The 14,439-nt window shown below is 42.4% G+C and overlaps 19 non-coding genes across 19 annotated transcripts; all 19 read right to left on the bottom strand.

The window, feature by feature from the left end:
* Nucleotides 1-24: 24 nt before the first annotated feature.
* On the bottom strand, nt 25-118 carry trnai-uau (transfer RNA isoleucine (anticodon UAU)). The gene is made up of 2 exons: nt 81-118; nt 25-60 (listed from the first exon to the last, which is right to left on the bottom strand). It is a non-coding gene; the product is annotated as a tRNA-Ile (tRNA).
* A 1,763-nt stretch (nt 119-1,881) lies between these two features.
* trnai-uau (transfer RNA isoleucine (anticodon UAU)) lies at nt 1,882-1,975 on the bottom strand. The gene is made up of 2 exons: nt 1,938-1,975; nt 1,882-1,917 (listed from the first exon to the last, which is right to left on the bottom strand). It is a non-coding gene; the product is annotated as a tRNA-Ile (tRNA).
* An 832-nt stretch (nt 1,976-2,807) lies between these two features.
* Nucleotides 2,808-2,901, bottom strand: trnai-uau (transfer RNA isoleucine (anticodon UAU)). Its single transcript has 2 exons — nt 2,864-2,901; nt 2,808-2,843 (listed from the first exon to the last, which is right to left on the bottom strand). It is a non-coding gene; the product is annotated as a tRNA-Ile (tRNA).
* Nucleotides 2,902-3,735: 834 nt separating this feature from the next.
* trnai-uau (transfer RNA isoleucine (anticodon UAU)) lies at nt 3,736-3,829 on the bottom strand. The gene is made up of 2 exons: nt 3,792-3,829; nt 3,736-3,771 (listed from the first exon to the last, which is right to left on the bottom strand). It is a non-coding gene; the product is annotated as a tRNA-Ile (tRNA).
* A 423-nt stretch (nt 3,830-4,252) lies between these two features.
* Nucleotides 4,253-4,346, bottom strand: trnai-uau (transfer RNA isoleucine (anticodon UAU)). The gene is made up of 2 exons: nt 4,309-4,346; nt 4,253-4,288 (listed from the first exon to the last, which is right to left on the bottom strand). It is a non-coding gene; the product is annotated as a tRNA-Ile (tRNA).
* Nucleotides 4,347-4,663: 317 nt separating this feature from the next.
* trnai-uau (transfer RNA isoleucine (anticodon UAU)) lies at nt 4,664-4,757 on the bottom strand. The gene is made up of 2 exons: nt 4,720-4,757; nt 4,664-4,699 (listed from the first exon to the last, which is right to left on the bottom strand). It is a non-coding gene; the product is annotated as a tRNA-Ile (tRNA).
* Nucleotides 4,758-5,591: 834 nt separating this feature from the next.
* Nucleotides 5,592-5,685, bottom strand: trnai-uau (transfer RNA isoleucine (anticodon UAU)). The gene is made up of 2 exons: nt 5,648-5,685; nt 5,592-5,627 (listed from the first exon to the last, which is right to left on the bottom strand). It is a non-coding gene; the product is annotated as a tRNA-Ile (tRNA).
* A 423-nt stretch (nt 5,686-6,108) lies between these two features.
* On the bottom strand, nt 6,109-6,202 carry trnai-uau (transfer RNA isoleucine (anticodon UAU)). The gene is made up of 2 exons: nt 6,165-6,202; nt 6,109-6,144 (listed from the first exon to the last, which is right to left on the bottom strand). It is a non-coding gene; the product is annotated as a tRNA-Ile (tRNA).
* An 834-nt stretch (nt 6,203-7,036) lies between these two features.
* Nucleotides 7,037-7,130, bottom strand: trnai-uau (transfer RNA isoleucine (anticodon UAU)). The gene is made up of 2 exons: nt 7,093-7,130; nt 7,037-7,072 (listed from the first exon to the last, which is right to left on the bottom strand). It is a non-coding gene; the product is annotated as a tRNA-Ile (tRNA).
* Nucleotides 7,131-7,965: 835 nt separating this feature from the next.
* Nucleotides 7,966-8,059, bottom strand: trnai-uau (transfer RNA isoleucine (anticodon UAU)). The gene is made up of 2 exons: nt 8,022-8,059; nt 7,966-8,001 (listed from the first exon to the last, which is right to left on the bottom strand). It is a non-coding gene; the product is annotated as a tRNA-Ile (tRNA).
* An 832-nt stretch (nt 8,060-8,891) lies between these two features.
* On the bottom strand, nt 8,892-8,985 carry trnai-uau (transfer RNA isoleucine (anticodon UAU)). Its single transcript has 2 exons — nt 8,948-8,985; nt 8,892-8,927 (listed from the first exon to the last, which is right to left on the bottom strand). It is a non-coding gene; the product is annotated as a tRNA-Ile (tRNA).
* An 834-nt stretch (nt 8,986-9,819) lies between these two features.
* On the bottom strand, nt 9,820-9,913 carry trnai-uau (transfer RNA isoleucine (anticodon UAU)). Its single transcript has 2 exons — nt 9,876-9,913; nt 9,820-9,855 (listed from the first exon to the last, which is right to left on the bottom strand). It is a non-coding gene; the product is annotated as a tRNA-Ile (tRNA).
* Nucleotides 9,914-10,336: 423 nt separating this feature from the next.
* trnai-uau (transfer RNA isoleucine (anticodon UAU)) lies at nt 10,337-10,430 on the bottom strand. The gene is made up of 2 exons: nt 10,393-10,430; nt 10,337-10,372 (listed from the first exon to the last, which is right to left on the bottom strand). It is a non-coding gene; the product is annotated as a tRNA-Ile (tRNA).
* Nucleotides 10,431-10,854: 424 nt separating this feature from the next.
* trnai-uau (transfer RNA isoleucine (anticodon UAU)) lies at nt 10,855-10,948 on the bottom strand. The gene is made up of 2 exons: nt 10,911-10,948; nt 10,855-10,890 (listed from the first exon to the last, which is right to left on the bottom strand). It is a non-coding gene; the product is annotated as a tRNA-Ile (tRNA).
* Nucleotides 10,949-11,782: 834 nt separating this feature from the next.
* Nucleotides 11,783-11,876, bottom strand: trnai-uau (transfer RNA isoleucine (anticodon UAU)). The gene is made up of 2 exons: nt 11,839-11,876; nt 11,783-11,818 (listed from the first exon to the last, which is right to left on the bottom strand). It is a non-coding gene; the product is annotated as a tRNA-Ile (tRNA).
* Nucleotides 11,877-12,193: 317 nt separating this feature from the next.
* On the bottom strand, nt 12,194-12,287 carry trnai-uau (transfer RNA isoleucine (anticodon UAU)). Its single transcript has 2 exons — nt 12,250-12,287; nt 12,194-12,229 (listed from the first exon to the last, which is right to left on the bottom strand). It is a non-coding gene; the product is annotated as a tRNA-Ile (tRNA).
* A 423-nt stretch (nt 12,288-12,710) lies between these two features.
* On the bottom strand, nt 12,711-12,804 carry trnai-uau (transfer RNA isoleucine (anticodon UAU)). Its single transcript has 2 exons — nt 12,767-12,804; nt 12,711-12,746 (listed from the first exon to the last, which is right to left on the bottom strand). It is a non-coding gene; the product is annotated as a tRNA-Ile (tRNA).
* An 834-nt stretch (nt 12,805-13,638) lies between these two features.
* On the bottom strand, nt 13,639-13,732 carry trnai-uau (transfer RNA isoleucine (anticodon UAU)). The gene is made up of 2 exons: nt 13,695-13,732; nt 13,639-13,674 (listed from the first exon to the last, which is right to left on the bottom strand). It is a non-coding gene; the product is annotated as a tRNA-Ile (tRNA).
* A 424-nt stretch (nt 13,733-14,156) lies between these two features.
* On the bottom strand, nt 14,157-14,250 carry trnai-uau (transfer RNA isoleucine (anticodon UAU)). Its single transcript has 2 exons — nt 14,213-14,250; nt 14,157-14,192 (listed from the first exon to the last, which is right to left on the bottom strand). It is a non-coding gene; the product is annotated as a tRNA-Ile (tRNA).
* Nucleotides 14,251-14,439: the final 189 nt, after the last annotated feature.

Genomic DNA, 14,439 nt, shown 5'->3' with positions numbered 1-14,439 from the left:
AATATCTCTCGCTTTCTAAAAACTTGCTCCAGGTGAGGCTCGAACTCACAACCTCGGCATCGCTCTGCTGAATACTGTCTTATAAGTACCGCGCGCTGACCGATTGCGCCACTGGGGCTGGCATCTTTGTGCGCCATTGTAGTTTTTGACCGATTGCGCTACTGCAGCTGTTGACTCGAATACATATTACCAAAGACTAACTGATTACAGACATCTGCTCTTCAACCAGTCTTTAATATTAAGCCATGACCTTAGCTGGTGATTGATTGTTTGATTGATTACTGTCTTATAAGCATCACGCTCACCGCTTGCACCACTGGAGCTGATGACTAGTTGAGACATTGTACCTTTTGACCAAATGCACTACTGGAGCTGTTGACTCAACCGCATATTACTGAACAGTATGGTCTTTAATCAGACTGATTTTCAAAACTACACCGTGATCTTTCTTCTAGGTAAAAACACGAATCTTGATTTCAACTGATTGTATATGTTAGGCTGTGACCTCCATTGCTACTGAAATGTCTCGCTTTCTAAAATCTTGCTCCAGGTGAGGCTCAAATTCACAACCTCGGCATTGCTCTGCTGAATACTGTCTTATAAGTACCGCGCGCTGACAGATTGCGCCACTGGAGCTGACATCTTAGTTCGCCATTGTAGTTTTTTACCGATTGCACTACTTGAGCTGACTACATTGACCAGCTGATTACTGTCTTATAAGTAACGCACGCTGATGCCACTGGAGCTGGTGACAGAACCTTGCTTGAAGATGGGCATTCTTTACTAAGCTGGTTTCAATGAGACTCATCTTTCAGAACACCCTGTGAACTTTCTTCTAACTGATTAAAGATATCTGATTTTCAACGTATATTTATTATCTTAATTTCAACTGATTGTATATGTTAGGCTATGAACTCAATTGCTACTGAAATAGCTCTTGCTTTCTAAAACCTTGCTCCAGGTGAGGCTCGAACTCACAACCTCGGCATTGCTCTGCTGAATACTGTCTTATAAGTACCCCTCGCTGACCGATTACGCCACTGGGGCTGACATCTTTGACGCCATTGTAGTTTTTGACCGATTGTGCTACTGGAGCTGTTGACTCGAATACATATTACCAAAGACTAACTGATTACAGACATCTGCTCTTCAACCAGTCTTTAATATTAAGCCATGACCTTAGCTGGTGATTGATTGTTTGATTGATTACTGTCTTATAAGCATCGCGCTCACCGCTTGCACCACTGGAGCTGATGACTAGTTGAGACATTGTACCTTTTGACCAAATGCACTACTGGAGCTGTTGACTCAACCGCATATTACTGAACAGTATGGTCTTTAATCAGACTGATTTTCAAAACTACACCGTGATCTTTCTTCTAGGTAAAAACACGAATCTTGATTTCAACTGATTGTATATGTTAGGCTGTGACCTCCATTGCTACTGAAATGTCTCGCTTTCTAAAACCTTGTTCCAGGTGAGGCTCGGACTCACAACCTCGGCATTGCTCTGCTGAATACTGTCTTATAAGTAACGCGCGCTGACCGATTGCGCCACTGGAGCTGACATCTTAGTTCGCCATTGTAGTTTTTTACCGATTGCACTACTTGAGCTGACTACATTGACCAGCTGATTACTGTCTTATAAGTAACGCACGCTGATGCCACTGGAGCTGGTGACAGAACCTTGCTTGAAGATGGGCATTCTTTACTAAGCTGGTTTCAATGAGACTCATCTTTCAGAACACCCTGTGATCTTTCTTCTAACTGATTAAAGATATCTGATTTTCAACGTATATTTATTATCTTAATTTCAACTGATTGTATATGTTAGGCTATGAACTCAATTGCTACTGAAATATCTCTCGCTTTCTAAAACCTTGCTCCAGGTGAGGCTCGAACTCACAACCTCGGCATCGCTCTGCTGAATACTGTCTTATAAGTACCGCGCGTTGACCGATTGCGCCACTGGGGCTGGCATCTTCGACGCCATTGTAGTTTTTGACCGATTGCGCTACTGGAGCTGTTGACTCGAATACATATTACCAAAGACTAACTGATTACAGACATCTGCTCTTCAACCAGTCTTTAATATTAAGCCATGACCTTAGCTGGTGATTGATTGTTTGATTGATTACTGTCTTATAAGCATCACGCTCACCGCTTGCACCACTGGAGCTGATGACTAGTTGAGACATTGTACCTTTTGACCAAATGCACTACTGGAGCTGTTGACTCAACCGCATATTACTGAACAGTATGGTCTTTAATCAGACTGATTTTCAAAACTACACCGTGATCTTTCTTCTAGGTAAAAACACGAATCTTGATTTCAACTGATTGTATATGTTAGGCTGTGACCTCCATTGCTACTGAAATGTCTCGCTTTCTAAAACCTTGTTCCAGGTGAGGCTCGGACTCACAACCTCGGCATTGCTCTGCTGAATACTGTCTTATAAGTAACGCGCGCTGACCGATTGCGCCACTGGAGCTGACTTCTTAGTTCGCCATTGTAGTTTTTTACCGATTGCACTACTTGAGCTGACTACATTGACCAGCTGATTACTCTTATAAGTAACGCACGCTGATGCCACTGGAGCTGGTGACAGAACCTTGCTTGAAGATGGGCATTCTTTACTAAGCTGGTTTCAATGAGACTCATCTTTCAGAACACCCTGTGATCTTTCTTCTAACTGATTAAAGATATCTGATTTTCAACGTATATTTATTATCTTAATTTCAACTGATTGTATATGTTAGGCTATGAACTCAATTGCTACTGAAATATCTCTCGCTTTCTAAAACCTTGCTCCAGGTGAGGCTCGAACTCACAACCTCGGCATCGCTCTGCTGAATACTGTCTTATAAGTACCGCGCGCTGACCGATTGCGCCACTGGGGCTGCCATCTTCGACGCCATTGTAGTTTTTGACCCATTGCGCTACTGGAGCTGTTGACTCGAATACATATTACCAAAGACTAACTGATTGCAGACATCTGCTCTTCAAACAGTCTTTAATATTAAGCCTTGACTTTAAATGGTGATTGATTGTTTGATTGATTACTGTCTTATAAGCATCGCGCTCACCGCTTGCACCACTGGAGCTGATGACTAGTTGAGACATTGTACCTTTTGACCAAATGCACTACTGGAGCTGTTGACTCAACCGCATATTACTGAACAGTATGGTCTTTAATCAGACTGATTTTCAAAACTACACCGTGATCTTTCTTCTAGGTAAAAACACGAATCTTGATTTCAACTGATTGTATATGTTAGGCTGTGACCTCCATTGCTACTGAAATGTCTCGCTTTCTAAAACCTTGTTCCAGGTGAGGCTCGGACTCACAACCTCGGCATTGCTCTGCTGAATACTGTCTTATAAGTAACGCGCGCTGACCGATTGCGCCACTGGAGCTGGCTTCTTAGTTCGCCATTGTAGTTTTTTACCGATTGCACTACTTGAGCTGACTACATTGACCAGCTGATTACTGTCTTATAAGTAACGCACGCTGATGCCACTGGAGCTGGTGACAGAACCTTGCTTGAAGATGGGCATTCTTTACTAAGCTGGTTTCAATGAGACTCATCTTTCAGAACACCCTGTGATCTTTCTTCTAACTGATTAAAGATATCTGATTTTCAACGTATATTTATTATCTTAATTTCAACTGATTGTATATGTTAGGCTATGAACTCAATTGCTACTGAAATATCTCTCGCTTTCTAAAACCTTGCTCCAGGTGAGGCTCGAACTCACAACCTCGGCATCGCTCTGCTGAATACTGTCTTATAAGTACCGCGCGCTGACCGATTGCGCCACTGGGGCTGGCATCATCGACGCCATTGTAGTTTTTGACCGATTGCGCTACTGGAGCTGTTGACTCGAATACATATTACCAAAGACTAACTGATTGCAGACATCTGCTCTTCAAACAGTCTTTAATATTAAGCCTTGACTTTAAATGGTGATTGATTGTTTGATTGATTACTGTCTTATAAGCATCGCGCTCACCGCTTGCACCACTGGAGCTGATGACTAGTTGAGACATTGTACCTTTTGACCGAATGCACTACTGGAGCTGTTGACTCAACCGCATATTACTGAACAGTATGGTATTTAATCAAACTGATTTTCAAAACTACACCGTGATCTTTCTTCTAGGTAAAAACACGAATCTTGATTTCAACTGATTGTATATGTTAGGCTGTGACCTCCATTGCTACTGAAATGTCTCGCTTTCTAAAATCTTGCTCCAGGTGAGGCTCGAACTCACAACCTCGGCATTGCTCTGCTGAATACTGTCTTATAAGTACCGCGCGCTGACCGATTGCGCCACTGGAGCTGACATCTTAGTTCGCCATTGTAGTTTTTTACCGATTGCACTACTTGAGCTGACCACATTGACCAGGTGATTACTGTCTTATAAGTAACGCACGCTGATGCCACTGGAGCTGGTGACAGAGCCTTGCTTGAAGATGGGCATTCTTTACTAAGCTGGTTTCAATGAGACTCATCTTTCAGAACACCCTGTGAACTTTCTTCTAACTGATTAAAGATATCTGATTTTCAACGTATATTTATTATCTTAATTTCAACTGATTGTATATGTTAGGCTATTAACTCAATTACTACTGAAATATCTCTCGCTTTCTAAAACCTTGCTCCAGGTGAGGCTCGAACTCACAACCTCGGCATCGCTCTGCTGAATACTGTCTTATAAGTACCGCGCGCTGACCGATTGCGCCACTGGGGCTGGCATCATCGAAGCCATTGTAGTTTTTGACCGATTGCGCTACTGGAGCTGTTGACTCGAATACATATTACCAAAGACTAACTGATTACAGACATCTGCTCTTCAACCAGTCTTTAATATTAAGCCATGACCTTAGCTGGTGATTGATTGTTTGATTGATTACTGTCTTATAAGCATCACGCTCACCACTTGCACCACTGGAGCTGATGACTAGTTGAGACATTGTACCTTTTGACCAAATGCACTACTGGAGCTGTTGACTCAACCGCATATTACTGAACAGTATGGTCTTTAATCAGACTGATTTTCAAAACTACACCGTGATCTTTCTTCTAGGTAAAAACACGAATCTTGATTTCAACTGATTGTATATGTTAGGCTGTGACCTCCATTGCTACTGAAATGTCTCGCTTTCTAAAATCTTGCTCCAGGTGAGGCTCAAATTCACAACCTCGGCATTGCTCTGCTGAATACTGTCTTATAAGTACCGCGTGCTGACCGATTGCGCCACTGGAGCTGACATCTTAGTTCGCCATTGTAGTTTTTTACCGATTGCACTACTTGAGCTGACTACATTGACCAGCTGATTACTGTCTTATAAGTAACGCACGCTGATGCCACTGGAGCTGGTGACAGAACCTTGCTTGAAGATGGGCATTCTTTACTAAGCTGGTTTCAATGAGACTCATCTTTCAGAACACCCTGTGATCTTTCTTCTAACTGATTAAAGATATCTGATTTTCAACGTATATTTATTATCTTAATTTCAACTGATTGTATATGTTAGGCTATGAACTCAATTGCTACTGAAATATCTCTCGCTTTCTAAAACCTTGCTCCAGGTGAGGCTCGAACTCACAACCTCGGCATCGCTCTGCTGAATACTGTCTTATAAGTACCGCGCGCTGACCGATTGCGCCACTGGGGCTGGCATCATCGACGCCATTGTAGTTTTTGACCGATTGCGCTACTGGAGCTGTTGACTCGAATACATATTACCAAAGACTAACTGATTGCAGACATCTGCTCTTCAAACAGTCTTTAATATTAAGCCTTGACTTTAAATGGTGATTGATTGTTTGATTGATTACTGTCTTATAAGCATCGCGCTCACCGCTTGCACCACTGGAGCTGATGACTAGATGAGACATTGTACCTTTTGACCGAATGCACTACTGGAGCTGTTGACTCAACCGCATATTACTGAACAGTATGGTATTTAATCAAACTGATTTTCAAAACTACACCGTGATCTTTCTTCTAGGTAAAAACACGAATCTTGATTTCAACTGATTGTATATGTTAGGCTGTGACCTCCATTGCTACTGAAATGTCCCGCTTTCTAAAATCTTGCTCCAGGTGAGGCTCGAACTCACAACCTCGGCATTGCTCTGCTGAATACTGTCTTATAAGTACCGCGCGCTGACCGATTGCGCCACTGGAGCTGACATCTTAGTTTGCCATTGTAGTTTTTTACCGATTGCACTACTTGAGCTGACTACATTGACCAGCTGATTACTGTCTTATAAGTAACGCACGCTGATGCCACTGGAGCTGGTGACAGAACCTTGCTTGAAGATGGGCATTCTTTACTAAGGTGGTTTCAATGAGACTCATCTTTCAGAACACCCTGTGAACTTTCGTCTAACTGATTAAAGATATCTGATTTTCAACGTATATTTATTATCTTAATTTCAACTGATTGTATATGTTAGGCTATGAACTCAATTGCTACTGAAATAGCTCTCGCTTTCTAAAACTTTGCTCCAGGTGAGGCTCGAACTCACAACCTCGGCATTGCTCTGCTGAATACTGTCTTATAAGTACCCCTCGCTGACCGATTGCGCCACTGGGGCTGACATCTTTGACGCCATTGTAGTTTTTGACCGATTGCGCTACTGGAGCTGTTGACTCGAATACATATTACCAAAGACTAACTGATTACAGACATCTGCTCTTCAACCAGTCTTTAATATTAAGCCATGACCTTAGCTGGTGATTGATTGTTTGATTGATTACTGTCTTATAAGCATCGCGCTCACCGCTTGCACCACTGGAGCTGATGACTAGTTGAGACATTGTACCTTTTGACCAAATGCACTACTGGAGCTGTTGACTCAACCGCATATTACTGAACAGTATGGTCTTTAATCAGACTGATTTTCAAAACTACACCGTGATCTTTCTTCTAGGTAAAAACACGAATCTTGATTTCAACTGATTGTATATGTTAGGCTGTGACCTCCATTGCTACTGAAATGTCTCGCTTTCTAAAACCTTGCTCCAGGTGAGGCTCGAACTCACAACCTCGGCATTGCTCTGCTGAATACTGTCTTATAAGTACCGCGCACTGACCGATTGCGCCACTGGGGCTGAAAACTTTGTGCGCCATTGTAGTTTTTGACCGATTGCGCTACTGGAGCTGTTGACTCGAATACATATTACCAAAGACTAACTGATTACAGACATCTGCTCTTCAACCAGTCTTTAATATTAAGCCATGACCTTAGCTGGTGATTGATTGTTTGATTGATTACTGTCTTATAAGCATCACGCTCACCGCTTGCACCACTGGAGCTGATGACTAGTTGAGACATTGTACCTTTTGACCAAATGCACTACTGGAGCTGTTGACTCAACCGCATATTACTGAACAGTATGGTCTTTAATCAGACTGATTTTCAAAACTACACCGTGATCTTTCTTCTAGGTAAAAACACGAATCTTGATTTCAACTGATTGTATATGTTAGGCTGTGACCTCCATTGCTACTGAAATGTCTCGCTTTCTAAAACCTTGTTCCAGGTGAGGCTCGGACTCACAACCTCGGCATTGCTCTGCTGAATACTGTCTTATAAGTAACGCGCGCTGACCGATTGCGCCACTGGAGCTGACTTCTTAGTTCGCCATTGTAGTTTTTTACCGATTGCACTACTTGAGCTGACTACATTGACCAGTTGATTACTGTCTTATAAGTAACGCACGCTGATGCCACTGGAGCTGGTGACAGAACCTTGCTTGAAGATGGGCATTCTTTACTAAGCTGGTTTCAATGAGACTCATCTTTCAGAACACCCTGTGATCTTTCTTCTAACTGATTAAAGATATCTGATTTTCAACGTATATTTATTATCTTAATTTCAACTGATTGTATATGTTAGGCTATGAACTCAATTGCTACTGAAATATCTCTCGCTTTCTAAAACCTTGCTCCAGGTGAGGCTCGAACTCACAACCTCGGCATCGCTCTGCTGAATACTGTCTTATAAGTACCGCGCGCTGACCGATTGCGCCACTGGGGCTGGCATCTTCGACGCCATTGTAGTTTTTGACCGATTGCGCTACTGGAGCTGTTGACTCGAATACATATTACCAAAGACTAACTGATTACAGACATCTGCTCTTCAACCAGTCTTTAATATTAAGCCATGACCTTAGCTGGTGATTGATTGTTTGATTGATTACTGTCTTATAAGCATCACGCTCACCGCTTGCACCACTGGAGCTGATGACTAGTTGAGACATTGTACCTTTTGACCAAATGCACTACTGGAGCTGTTGACTCAACCGCATATTACTGAACAGTATGGTCTTTAATCAGACTGATTTTCAAAACTACACCGTGATCTTTCTTCTAGGTAAAAACACGAATCTTGATTTCAACTGATTGTATATGTTAGGCTGTGACCTCCATTGCTACTGAAATGTCTCGCTTTCTAAAACCTTGTTCCAGGTGAGGCTCGGACTCACAACCTCGGCATTGCTCTGCTGAATACTGTCTTATAAGTAACGCGCGCTGACCGATTGCGCCACTGGAGCTGACTTCTTAGTTCGCCATTGTAGTTTTTTACCGATTGCACTACTTGAGCTGACTACATTGACCAGCTGATTACTCTTATAAGTAACGCACGCTGATGCCACTGGAGCTGGTGACAGAACCTTGCTTGAAGATGGGCATTCTTTACTAAGCTGGTTTCAATGAGACTCATCTTTCAGAACACCCTGTGATCTTTCTTCTAACTGATTAAAGATATCTGATTTTCAACGTATATTTATTATCTTAATTTCAACTGATTGTATATGTTAGGCTATGAACTCAATTGCTACTGAAATATCTCTCGCTTTCTAAAACCTTGCTCCAGGTGAGGCTCGAACTCACAACCTCGGCATCGCTCTGCTGAATACTGTCTTATAAGTACCGCGCGCTGACCGATTGCGCCACTGGGGCTGGCATCTTCGACGCCATTGTAGTTTTTGACCCATTGCGCTACTGGAGCTGTTGACTCGAATACATATTACCAAAGACTAACTGATTGCAGACATCTGCTCTTCAAACAGTCTTTAATATTAAGCCTTGACTTTAAATGGTGATTGATTGTTTGATTGATTACTGTCTTATAAGCATCGCGCTCACCGCTTGCACCACTGGAGCTGATGACTAGTTGAGACATTGTACCTTTTGACCAAATGCACTACTGGAGCTGTTGACTCAACCGCATATTACTGAACAGTATGGTCTTTAATCAGACTGATTTTCAAAACTACACCGTGATCTTTCTTCTAGGTAAAAACACGAATCTTGATTTCAACTGATTGTATATGTTAGGCTGTGACCTCCATTGCTACTGAAATGTCTCGCTTTCTAAAACCTTGTTCCAGGTGAGGCTCGGACTCACAACCTCGGCATTGCTCTGCTGAATACTGTCTTATAAGTAACGCGCGCTGACCGATTGCGCCACTGGAGCTGGCTTCTTAGTTCGCCATTGTAGTTTTTTACCGATTGCACTACTTGAGCTGACTACATTGACCAGCTGATTACTGTCTTATAAGTAACGCACGCTGATGCCACTGGAGCTGGTGACAGAACCTTGCTTGAAGATGGGCATTCTTTACTAAGCTGGTTTCAATGAGACTCATCTTTCAGAACACCCTGTGATCTTTCTTCTAACTGATTAAAGATATCTGATTTTCAACGTATATTTATTATCTTAATTTCAACTGATTGTATATGTTAGGCTATGAACTCAATTGCTACTGAAATATCTCTCGCTTTCTAAATCCTTGCTCCAGGTGAGGCTCGAACTCACAACCTCGGCATCGCTCTGCTGAATACTGTCTTATAAGTACCGCACGCTGACCGATTGCGCCACTGGGGCTGGCATCATCGACGCCATTGTAGTTTTTGACCGATTGCGCTACTGGAGCTGTTGACTCGAATACATATTACCAAAGACTAACTGATTACAGACATCTGCTCTTCAACCAGTCTTTAATATTAAGCCATGACCTTAGCTGGTGATTGATTGTTTGATTGATTACTGTCTTATAAGCATCGCGCTCACCGCTTGCACCACTGGAGCTGATGACTAGTTGAGACATTGTACCTTTTGACCAAATGCACTACTGGAGCTGTTGACTCAACCGCATATTACTGAACAGTATGGTCTTTAATCAGACTGATTTTCAAAACTACACCGTGATCTTTCTTCTAGGTAAAAACACGAATCTTGATTTCAACTGATTGTATATGTTAGGCTGTGACCTCCATTGCTACTGAAATGTCTCGCTTTCTAAAACCTTGCTCCAGGTGAGGCTCGAACTCACAACCTCGGCATTGCTCTGCTGAATACTGTCTTATAAGTACCGCGCACTGACCGATTGCGCCACTGGGGCTGAAAACTTTGTGCGCCATTGTAGTTTTTGACCGATTGCGCTACTGGAGCTGTTGACTCGAATACATATTACCAAAGACTAACTGATTACAGACATCTGCTCTTCAACCAGTCTTTAATATTAAGCCATGACCTTAGCTGGTGATTGATTGTTTGATTGATTACTGTCTTATAAGCATCACGCTCGCCGCTTGCACCACTGGAGCTGATGACTAGTTGAGACATTGTACCTTTTGACCAAATGCACTACTGGAGCTGTTGACTCAACCGCATATTACTGAACAGTATGGTCTTTAATCAGACTGATTTTCAAAACTACACCGTGATCTTTCTTCTAGGTAAAAACACGAATCTTGATTTCAACTGATTGTATATGTTAGGCTGTGACCTCCATTGCTACTGAAATGTCTCGCTTTCTAAAATCTTGCTCCAGGTGAGGCTCAAATTCACAACCTCGGCATTGCTCTGCTGAATACTGTCTTATAAGTACCGCGCGCTGACCGATTGCGCCACTGGAGCTGACATCTTAGTTCGCCATTGTAGTTTTTTACCGATTGCACTACTTGAGCTGACTACATTGACCAGCTGATTACTGTCTTATAAGTAACGCACGCTGATGCCACTGGAGCTGGTGACAGAACCTTGCTTGAAGATTGGCATTCTTTACTAAGCTGGTTTCAATGAGACTCATCTTTCAGAACACCCTGTGAACTTTCTTCTAACTGATTAAAGATATCTGATTTTCAACGTATATTTATTATCTTAATTTCAACTGATTGTATATGTTAGGCTATGAACTCAATTGCTACTGAAATAGCTCTTGCTTTCTAAAACCTTGCTCCAGGTGAGGCTCGAACTCACAACCTCTGCATTGCTCTGCTGAATACTGTCTTATAAGTACCCCTCGCTGACCGATTGCGCCACTGGGGCTGACATCTTTGACGCCATTGTAGTTTTTGACCGATTGTGCTACTGGAGCTGTTGACTCGAATACATATTACCAAAGACTAACTGATTACAGACATCTGCTCTTCAACCAGTCTTTAATATTAAGCCATGACCTTAGCTGGTGATTGATTGTTTGATTGATTACTGTCTTATAAGCATCACGCTCACCGCTTGCACCACTGGAGCTGATGACTAGTTGAGACATTGTACCTTTTGACCAAATGCACTACTGGAGCTGTTGACTCAACCGCATATTACTGAACAGTATGGTCTTTAATCAGACTGATTTTCAAAACTACACCGTGATCTTTCTTCTAGGTAAAAACACGAATCTTGATTTCAACTGATTGTATATGTTAGGCTGTGACCTCCATTGCTACTGAAATGTCTCGCTTTCTAAAACCTTGTTCCAGGTGAGGCTCGGACTCACAACCTCGGCATTGCTCTGCTGAATACTGTCTTATAAGTACCGCGCGCTGACCGATTGCGCCACTGGAGCTGACTTCTTAGTTCGCCATTGTAGTTTTTTACCGATTGCACTACTTGAGCTGACTACATTGACCAGCTGATTACTGTCTTATAAGTAACGCACGCTGATGCCACTGGAGCTGCTGACAGAACCTTGCTTGAAGATGGGCATTCTTTACTAAGCTGGTTTCAATGAGACTCATCTTTCAGAACACCCTGTGATCTTTCTTCTAACTGATTAAAGATATCTGATTTTCAACGTATATTTATTATCTTAATTTCAACTGATTGTATATGTTAGGCTATGAACTCAATTGCTACTGAAATATCTCTCGCTTTCTAAAACCTTGCTCCAGGTGAGGCTCGAACTCACAACCTCGGCATCGCTCTGCTGAATACTGTCTTATAAGTACCGCGCGCTGACCGATTGCGCCACTGGGGCTGGCATCTTCGACGCCATTGTAGTTTTTGACCGATTGCGCTACTGGAGCTGTTGACTCGAATACATATTACCAAAGACTAACTGATTGCAGACATCTGCTCTTCAAACAGTCTTTAATATTAAGCCTTGACTTTAAATGGTGATTGATTGTTTGATTGATTACTGTCTTATAAGCATCGCGCTCACCGCTTGCACCACTGGAGCTGATGACTAGATGAGACATTGTACCTTTTGACCGAATGCACTACTGGAGCTGTTGACTCAACCGCATATTACTGAACAGTATGGTATTTAATCAAACTGATTTTCAAAACTACACCGTGATCTTTCTTCTAGGTAAAAACACGAATCTTGATTTCAACTGATTGTATATGTTAGGCTGTGACCTCCATTGCTACTGAAATGTCCCGCTTTCTAAAATCTTGCTCCAGGTGAGGCTCGAACTCACAACCTCGGCATTGCTCTGCTGAATACTGTCTTATAAGTACCGCGCGCTGACCGATTGCGCCACTGGAGCTGACATCTTAGTTCGCCATTGTAGTTTTTTACCGATTGCACTACTTGAGCTGACTATATTGACCAGCTGATTACTGTCTTATAAGTAACGCACGCTGATGCCACTGGAGCTGGTGACAGAACCTTGCTTGAAGATGGGCATTCTTTACTAAGGTGGTTTCAATGAGACTCATCTTTCAGAACACCCTGTGAACTTTCGTCTAACTGATTAAAGATATCTGATTTTCAACGTATATTTATTATCTTAATTTCAACTGATTGTATATGTTAGGCTATGAACTCAATTGCTACTGAAATAGCTCTCGCTTTCTAAAACTTTGCTCCAGGTGAGGCTCGAACTCACAACCTCGGCATTGCTCTGCTGAATACTGTCTTATAAGTACCCCTCGCTGACCGATTGCGCCACTGGGGCTGACATCTTTGACGCCATTGTAGTTTTTGACCGATTGCGCTACTGGAGCTGTTGACTCGAATACATATTACCAAAGACTAACTGATTACAGACATCTGCTCTTCAACCAGTCTTTAATATTAAGCCATGACCTTAGCTGGTGATTGATTGTTTGATTGATTACTGTCTTATAAGCATCGCGCTCACCGCTTGCACCACTGGAGCTGATGACTAGTTGAGACATTGTACCTTTTGACCAAATGCACTACTGGAGCTGTTGACTCAACCGCATATTACTGAACAGTATGGTCTTTAATCAGACTGATTTTCAAAACTACACCGTGATCTTTCTTCTAGGTAAAAACACGAATCTTGATTTCAACTGATTGTATATGTTAGGCTGTGACCTCCATTGCTACTGAAATGTCTCGCTTTCTAAAACCTTGCTCCAGGTGAGGCTCGAACTCACAACCTCGGCATTGCTCTGCTGAGTACTGTCTTATAAGTACCGCGCACTGACCGATTGCGCCACTGGGGCTGAAAACTTTGTGCGCCATTGTAGTTTTTGACCGATTGCGCTACTGGAGCTGTTGACTCGAATACATATTACCAAAGACTAACTGATTACAGACATCTGCTCTTCAACCAGTCTTTAATATTAAGCCATGACCTTAGCTGGTGATTGATTGTTTGATTGATTACTGTCTTATAAGCATCGCGCTCACCGCTTGCACCACTGGAGCTGATGACTAGTTGAGACATTGTACCTTTTGACCAAATGCACTACTGGAGCTGTTGACTCAACCGCATATTACTGAACAGTATGGTCTTTAATCAGACTGATTTTCAAAACTACACCGTGATCTTTCTTCTAGGTAAAAACACGAATCTTGATTTCAACTGATTGTATATGTTAGGCTGTGACCTCCATTGCTACTGAAATGTCCCGCTTTCTAAAATCTTGCTCCAGGTGAGGCTCGAACTCACAACCTCGGCATTGCTCTGCTGAATACTGTCTTATAAGTACCGCGCGCTGACCGATTGCGCCACTGGAGCTGACATCTTAGTTCGCCATTGTAGTTTTTTACCGATTGCACTACTTGAGCTGACTACATTGACCAGCTGATTACTGTCTTATAAGTAACGCACGCTGATGCCACTGGAGCTGGTGACAGAACCTTGCTTTAAGATGGGCATTCTTTACTAAGGTGGTTTCAATGAGACTCATCTTTCAGAACACCCTGT

The sequence above is a fragment of the Carassius gibelio genome, chromosome A8 (assembly GCF_023724105.1).
Source record: "Carassius gibelio isolate Cgi1373 ecotype wild population from Czech Republic chromosome A8, carGib1.2-hapl.c, whole genome shotgun sequence".
NCBI lineage: Eukaryota > Metazoa > Chordata > Actinopteri > Cypriniformes > Cyprinidae > Carassius > Carassius gibelio.
The sequence above is the reverse complement of the archived record's forward strand: the minus strand, read 5'-3'. Positions and strand labels throughout refer to the sequence as shown.